Below are 8104 nucleotides of genomic sequence, written 5' to 3' on the forward strand. Positions count from 1 at the left end.
GGCACATAACAACAACAACAACAACAGCACTATATCAGTATGTAACCCTAATGTGGAGATTGGTCAGTTTTGTGATCCACTAGGCTTAAATAAACTTCCTTGATCCAGGAGACAGAGTTGTGACACTAGAGATAGTGGCAGCAGCAGAGATAACAGACCCAAGAGACTAGAATGAGACAGAGCTGTAGACTTTCCAGACCACAGAGCAAGAAAAGTGAATGTCTTCAGGCAGGAAGCTTGTTGGGAGAGTGGAGTGCCTTTTGGGCACCTTTTGGCGTAGCTAAAAGAGCCTTGCATCACTTGCTGTAGCAGGACAGAGGCCAATGGGCCATGGCTGAGAAAAGGCTGTCCTGATAGAACAACTGTATCCTGAGTGTAACCTGTTACTTCCCTAATAAACTCAATAATCATAAGTATTATGTGTGGTCACTGCAATGAACTGTTGAACCCAGAAGAGAAGTAGAGAGTGCCATGGGAGGAATGGTTGTTGTCAGAGGTGAAAATGTTGGAGGGTGGCAGCGTGTCTGACTTCTGCCTCATAGGAATCAGCCTTGGGCTGTTGTTTTTCGGGATTCTCCTTCCCCCTTGTGAAATTAGAGGAAGATAGAAGCTGCTCCCATGCCCTGTGGGCAGAGTAGAACTCAGAAGAACAAAATGGTAATCCAAAACTTACCTTAAGAAGAAAAAAATCACTTAATATTTCTAAGCTTTTATTTTCTTAAATTCAAAATGGATATTAAAATGATCCTACACAATATATACTTGGTTTGAGATTCAAAAAAGATAAGTCACATAATTAAAGTAGTATTTCAATATAAAGCATGTGTTTCTTGATTGCCTGTAAGTGTATATACTATGATATTATTAAAAAGCATGCACAACAGGGAATGGAAATGCTTGCAGAAAAGGCTCGCTGAACTCATAAGAAAAATGAAACATTGATGGTCTCTTTTTTTTTCCTGTCACCTCTTTCACTGATTTACTAAGCCTAGCTTCACTATCTTTATCTATTCTTTTACATGGGCAGAATAGACAGTAAAGGATAATGTTTCTACCAAAAATATACCCTAAAGTCTTCTTTAAATCAAACAATAGTTGTCTTAATTAGTAAAGAATGTCTTCTTGAGCATTGTGCTCATTTAAAGACGTATCTATATGGGATCAAACTGACAACAGCAACTTGAAATTTTAGATGGGAAGCTTAGGGAGCATAGATTTGTATTAATAGAGGAAGAACAGTTCAGAAAAGGAAGGTGAGAATGGTTGCACAACTTGAAGAATGTAATCAATGTCACTGAATTGTACATGTGGAAACTGTTGAATCGGTATCTAACTTGCTGTATATTTTCAACAACAAACACCATCACAAAAATAAAATAAATTATTTTAAAATAAATAAATAAATAAATAGATGACTCTTTAGTATGGATAGGGTGGGAAGGACTTTCCAAAATAGGATAGTGCTGAAGCATCAAGCTCATGCTTCAGTCAAGAGAGGTCCCAAGGTAAGGATATAATGCATCTGACTGACATAATTAAATTAACTCTATGCTTTCTGTACTCTGTCCTTTAAGTAAAAATGGAGCACTATATATATATACACACACACACAACCACTCAAAACATTATTTGCTATAATGATGAAAGATGAGCCTCTCAGATTGGATGGTGCTCTGAACTATGACTACGATTGGGAGAGAGCTTCCTGCTCAAAGTAGAGTCAGCTTTAATGTGGATGAATAAAGCTTCTGGGACCTTCATTTGCTGATTTGCCATGATTCAAAATGAGAAAAACCCACTAAAATGGACTGGTATCGATCATTTTGAATCACATAATCATATGGCCTATTTTGCTAGAAATGATAGACAGAAGAGGGATGACATCACATTTATCTTCAAAAAGAATATTTCAACAACTATCCTGAAGGACAACTGTTAGCAATAGGATAATATTCATATGCCTACAAGAAAGATCAGTTAAGATGACTATTATTGAAATTTACACACCAACCACTAACGCCAAAGATGAAGAAACTGAAGTATTTTTACCAACTTTTGCAGTCCGAAAATGATCAAATATGCATCAAGATTCATTGATAATAACCAATGATTGGAATGTGAAAGCTGGAAACAAAGAAGGAACAGTAATTGGAAATACGGTCTTGGTGATAGAGACAATGCCAGAGACTGCAAGAATAAATTTGGCAAGCTTTTTTTTTCCCACAACAAAAATAGGCACTATACACACAGACCACCCTGGATAGACTATACAGGAATCAGATCAACTACCTCTGTGGAATGAGACAATAGACAAGTTTAATACTATAAGTCAGAATAAGATCAGGGGTCCAAAAAGTGATAGAACATCAACTGAGTTGTTTTAACAAATGGGTGCGATGCTGGAGGTGCTCACTTGTCTAGTTTAAGAAATTTGGAAGACTACTATCTGGCCAACTGATTGGAAGAAATCTGTTTTGGCCCATTCCTAAAGAAAGGTGATCCAGCAGAATGCGGAAATTATCAAATAATATCATTAATATCACACACAAGTAAAATTTTGCTGAAGATAATTTAAAAATGGTTGAAGCAGTACATTTACAGGGAATGGCTGGAAATTCAAGCTGGATTCAGAAGAGTACATGGAACAAGAGATATCTTTACTGATAACGGATGGATCTTGGCTGAAAGCAGATTATACCAGAAAGATAGTTACTCTATGTAACTATGCATATTGACTATGCAAAGGCATTAGACTGCTTGGAGTACAACAAATTATAGATAACATTGCAAAGAATGACAATTGCAGAACACTTCATTGTGCTTATGCAGAACCTTTCTGGTAGCATAGTATCTAAGGCATTTGACTGCTAACTAGAGGCTGGCAGTTCAAATTCACCAGATGCTCCTCGAAGGAAGATTGGTCAATCTGTTTCCATAGGGATACTGTGTCGGAAACCCAAGGAGGGGTCACTATGAGTCAGATCTGACTCAATGGCAGTGAGTATGCGGAACCCGTACATAGTCTAAGAAGGAATGATTTGAACAAAATAAGGGGATACCATATAATTTAAAAGCAGGAAGTGAATCAGGGTTGTATCCTTTCATCACACTTATTCACCCTGTATACTGAGCACATAGGAGCTCTGGTAGCATAGTGGCTAAGACACTTGCCTGCTAACCAGACGGCTGGCGGTTCAAACCCACCAGCCACTCCTCGGAAGGAAGGTTGGGCAATCCTACTTCCGTAGTGATACTGCCTCGGAAACCCAAGGAGGGGTCGCTATGAGTCGGGGTCGACTCGACGGCACATAACAACAATAACAACATACTGAGCACATAATCTGAGAAGCTGAACTGTATGAACAAGAATGTGACATCAGGATAGGAGGAAGACTCATTAACATCTTGCAATATGCAGATGATGACACAACCTTGCTTGCTGAAAGTGAAGAGGACTTGAAGCACTTACTGATAAAGATCAAAGACTACAGCCTTCGTTGTGGTTACACCTCAACATAAGGAAAACAAAAGCCCCCACAACTGGACTAAAAGCAAAGTCATGATAAATGGAGAAAAGGTTGAAGTTGTGAAGCATTTCATTTGACATGATCCACAATCAACACCCAAGGAAACAGGAGTCAAGAAATCAAATCTGCTGCAAAAGACTTCTTTAAAGTATTAAGCAGCAAAGATGTCATTTTGAAGACTAAGGTGGCCTGACCCCAGTCATGGTATTTTCAATCACTTCATGTGCATGCAAAAAGCTGGACAATGAACAAGAACGATCAAAGAAGAATTGATGCATATAAATTATGGTGTTGGTGAAAAATATTGAATATATCATGGACTGCTGGAAGAACCAACAAATCTGTCTTGGAAGAAGTACAGCCAGAGTGCTCCTTAGAAGTGAGGATGGGAAGACTTGGTGTCACATATTTTGGACATGTTATCAGGAGGGACCAGTGACTGGAGATGACATCATGCTTGGTCAAGTAGAGGGTTAGTGAGCAAGGGGAAGACTCTGAACAAGATTGATTGACACAGTGCCCACAACAATGGGCTCAAACGGAGTAATGATTATGAGGATGGCACAGGCCTGGGGAGTGTTTCTTTGGGATCTACATAGTGTCACTATGAGCCAGAACCAACTCAACAGCACCTAACAACAATGACATATATATAAGCAAAAGCACCAACCTTTTACTTGTTAAAACAATACTGCATTATATTATCAGAAGACATCACCAAACTACCTAAACCTAAGTGCTAAATTACTTAGCAGTAATTATATTAGGAGCTCTGGTAGCATAGTGGCTAAAGCACTTGACTGCTAACCAGAAGGCTGGAGGTTCAAACCCATCAGCCACTCCTCGGAAGGAAGGTTGGGCAATCCTACTTCTGTAGTGATACTGCCTTGGAAACCCAAGGAGGGGGTCGCTATGAGTCAGGGCCGACTCGACGGCACATAACAACAACAACAACAATTATATATTATAGAGCCTGGGTGTCACAGTGGTTAAGTGATCTCTGCTAACTGAAAGGTTGGTGGTTAATTACCACAAGCTGCTTTGTGGGAAAAAGATGTGGCATTGACTTCCATAAAGATTACAGTCTTGGAAACCCTATAGGGCAGTTCCACTTTGTTTTCTAAGGTCACTGTGAGCCAGAAATGATTAGATGGCAATGGGTTTTAATTACATGTGCAAAACCTCTTCAGGAAAATGAGGACTAGTCTGATTTAGAGCAAATGCAAATAGATTCATGAAGTAGATGAAATTTAAACCAAACATTAAAGATTGTCTAAGATCTCAATTTGGCAGCCAAGATCCAGGTAAATAGAAGAATGTGGCAAAGCCATGGAAGTTAAAAATCAGTATGGAAATAAGGAGTATAATAATTAATAAATGTATGTGAATTGATAATTGGAGACCAGATTAAACATCGTGTATACTGAACAGGTTTCAGCAGAGCTTCCAGACTAAGACTAAAAAGACAGGTCTGGTGATCAACTTCCAAAAAATTAGCCTGCGAAAACCCTATGGGTCCTATGGTCTGATTCTGTTGCACATGGGGTTGACAGGAGTCAACTTGCCATCCCAACTCGGCAAAGTCTACGTATGTGAAATACTTAGAGTTGGCAAGAATATAGAGACCAAAGTCTACTAGTGGTTACCAGTTGTTGTTATGTGCCGTTGAGTCAGACGCGACTCATAGCGACCCCTCCTTGGGTTTCCGAGGCAGTATCACTTGGAAGTATATTGCCCAACTTTCCTTCTGAGGAGTGGCTGGTGGGTTTGAACCGCCAGCCTTCTGTTTAGCAGTCAAGTGTCTTAGGCACTATGCTACCAGAGCTCCAGAGGTAGGTGTAAAGGAGGGAGGATGAGGAACTCATTGCTTAGGAGACACTGAGCTTCTGTTTCAGTGAAACAGTATCTACAAATACTATTTTATCCATTTGATTCCAATTCCTAAAACCACTTTTTCTTATCTTATTGCTTTGGTGAAAATTTACAGTGCAATATTGAGTATTAAGGAGCTCTGGTGGCATAGCGCCTAAGGTGTTTCACTGCTAACCAGAAGGCTGGTTCAAACGCACCAGCCACTCCTGGGAAGGGGTTGGGCAATCTACTTCGGTAATGATACTGCCTCAGAAACACAAGGAGGGGTTGCTATTAGTCAGATCTGATTTGACGGCAGTGAGTTTGGTTTTTTTAATTGAATATTAGGAAAGAAGAGAATGTCCTTGATTTTGTTTCTAATCTTAAAATGAGATCTTTAAAATTTCACCAATTTATATGTCTTCTGTAGGTTTTAGATAAATATTTTAAATTACTTTTTAAAAAGCTCAATTTTTGGTTTATAAAAAGTTTCCTTCTGAATGGATGTTGCATTTATTCAATGTTCTTTTTGGAGTTTATTGAAGTAATTTAAAATTTCCCCTTTTAATGTATTAATGCTAATTTATACATTAATTTATAATGTTATTTTGGTGGATTAAATCGATATTATCATTCTTACATTTCTAGGTTTTTCAATGATTGATTTTTCTGAAATATATCTCTTGTCCTTTCTTCTGAAATGCCTCTGGGTGGATGTGAACACATGTTAACCTTTGCACAATCTTAGGACTCCTTAAGAAATTTAGTAGGTCATAAATAGTGGTATTCTTTTTACAATAACATTTAGACAAAAATAACTAACGCTTTTCTAAAATCAAACACCAAAACTTTTGGTGGATTTGGAACCAAATAATAATTCTACTGATAAATTCTAGAATACTTTCCATTAGGATACTTGTCTGTGCAAGCTCCACTGCAGCCTACAAATGTGGCAGTAATGAAACATTTCATCACGAAAGGGAGTGGTTTGTTGAAAAAATCAATATTTGATTGTACTTGCCATCACATGATATAAAAATTCATGGATATTTAAATGTTCTGGCAATTCTTTATAAGAATGAGGAATTAATGAACCAAAATCAATAAAAACATTCTGGGATTTTGGTCACTTGTATTTTTCTAACCTTTTTCCTGTATTCTAAATGAAAAAGAAAAAGCTTGCTCTTTGATTCCCTGATTAATTGCCTTATTTACTCATATGGCTATGTTATGTTCTGGAGGGGAGGAGAGAAATGACGGAAGTACTATGGTTTGATTTATTTGTGGTGTTCCTCTGGTTAGTCCATCATTTTTTTTTTTTTTTTAATTGTGCTTTGGGTGCAAATTTACAGAGCAGAATTTGTTTTACACTCAACAGTTCATGCACATTTGGTTTCACTCCCCGATTACCATCCCCAGTCCTAACCCCCTCTCCTCCTCTCCCTGCCCTGTAACCCCCCACCCCCATCCCTGTGCCCTTCTTATTTATGCACTCCTGTCGGTCTGGCTTTCCTTCCATGTCAATATTCCCCCTCTGGTGCCCCATGGCCTATCGCTCCTGTTTCATTCTTACTTGTAGTCTCCCTGAATAAGAGAGGACTATCTTTTAAGACCTGGATAAAGAGCTCAATGTTTGTTGTTTAACGTTAGAAAGTTAATTAGATTTTAAAATACCTAATTCTTTCTATATTGGAAGGAGGACCCTTGGGATCTAATTACAGAGCTGGCTTGATAGAGCTACTGATGGTGGTGAGCTCATTTTCTCCAAATCCTTATGGATTTTGTCACTTGGAAGAGTAGGACTCATTAGATATGTTTTATTCCCATGCTCAGTGCAGCTATTTATAAATTACAATGTTTCATTTTAGCTCACATAGTGAAATAACCTCCAGGTCTTTGTGAACTGAAGGAAATAATTAAGGAAGTGTTGATTGTTGAGGGCTAAAGTAAATCAGACAATCTTAATCCGTGAGCTCGTTCCTTTGAATATACTAGAGTTAGGATGCAGCACTGGGGAAGTTTCCTCAATAATGTTATCACCTTCAATCCTCAAACATTTTCAGTATAACATCATAATTTCATCCCCTCAGAAGACAAACAGGGAAAGAATTTGGTGAGAACCTTTCTGAGACACAGGTCTTCAAAGGGGCATTTTGCTTTTGTATGTTCCAGAAATAATTATCACAATGACCTTGAATGCAGAATTATTCTTCTTAATAGGGGCTTGAAAAGCTAAATCACAGAAGAATACATATAGCATAATGCCACTTATTTCAAGTTGAAATATTTGCAAAACATATTGTGTTGGGATATATTAATATGTAATAAGATGAAGAAATAAGATAAAACAAAATTTATGAGTGTGATCACCTCAGGGAGGAGGTAATGTAATTGGGGAGGGGTAAATTTGGGATAAGGTAAATTTGGAATAAAGACAAGAATAGGCATAAATACTGAAACCAATGACCATAGTGCTTACCAGGGACAGATGGGGTGGTATAGCCCTCTAGTAGAAGAAGTCCGAGAAGCTGGACTATATGAAGAAAAATGTGGTATCAGGATTGGAGAAAGAATCATTAGCAACCTGAGATATGCAGACGATACAACTTTGCTTGCTGAAAGTGAGGATGCCTTAAGGTACCTACTGATGAAGCTCTGATAGCATAGTGGCTAAGGCACTTGACTGCTAACCAGAAGGCTGGCGGTTCAAACCCACCAGCCACTCC

This window comes from Orycteropus afer, unplaced genomic scaffold, assembly GCF_000298275.1.
Source record: "Orycteropus afer afer isolate SDZICR_OR568_19922 unplaced genomic scaffold, OryAfe1.0 scaffold00632, whole genome shotgun sequence".
Taxonomy (NCBI): Eukaryota; Metazoa; Chordata; class Mammalia; order Tubulidentata; family Orycteropodidae; genus Orycteropus; species Orycteropus afer.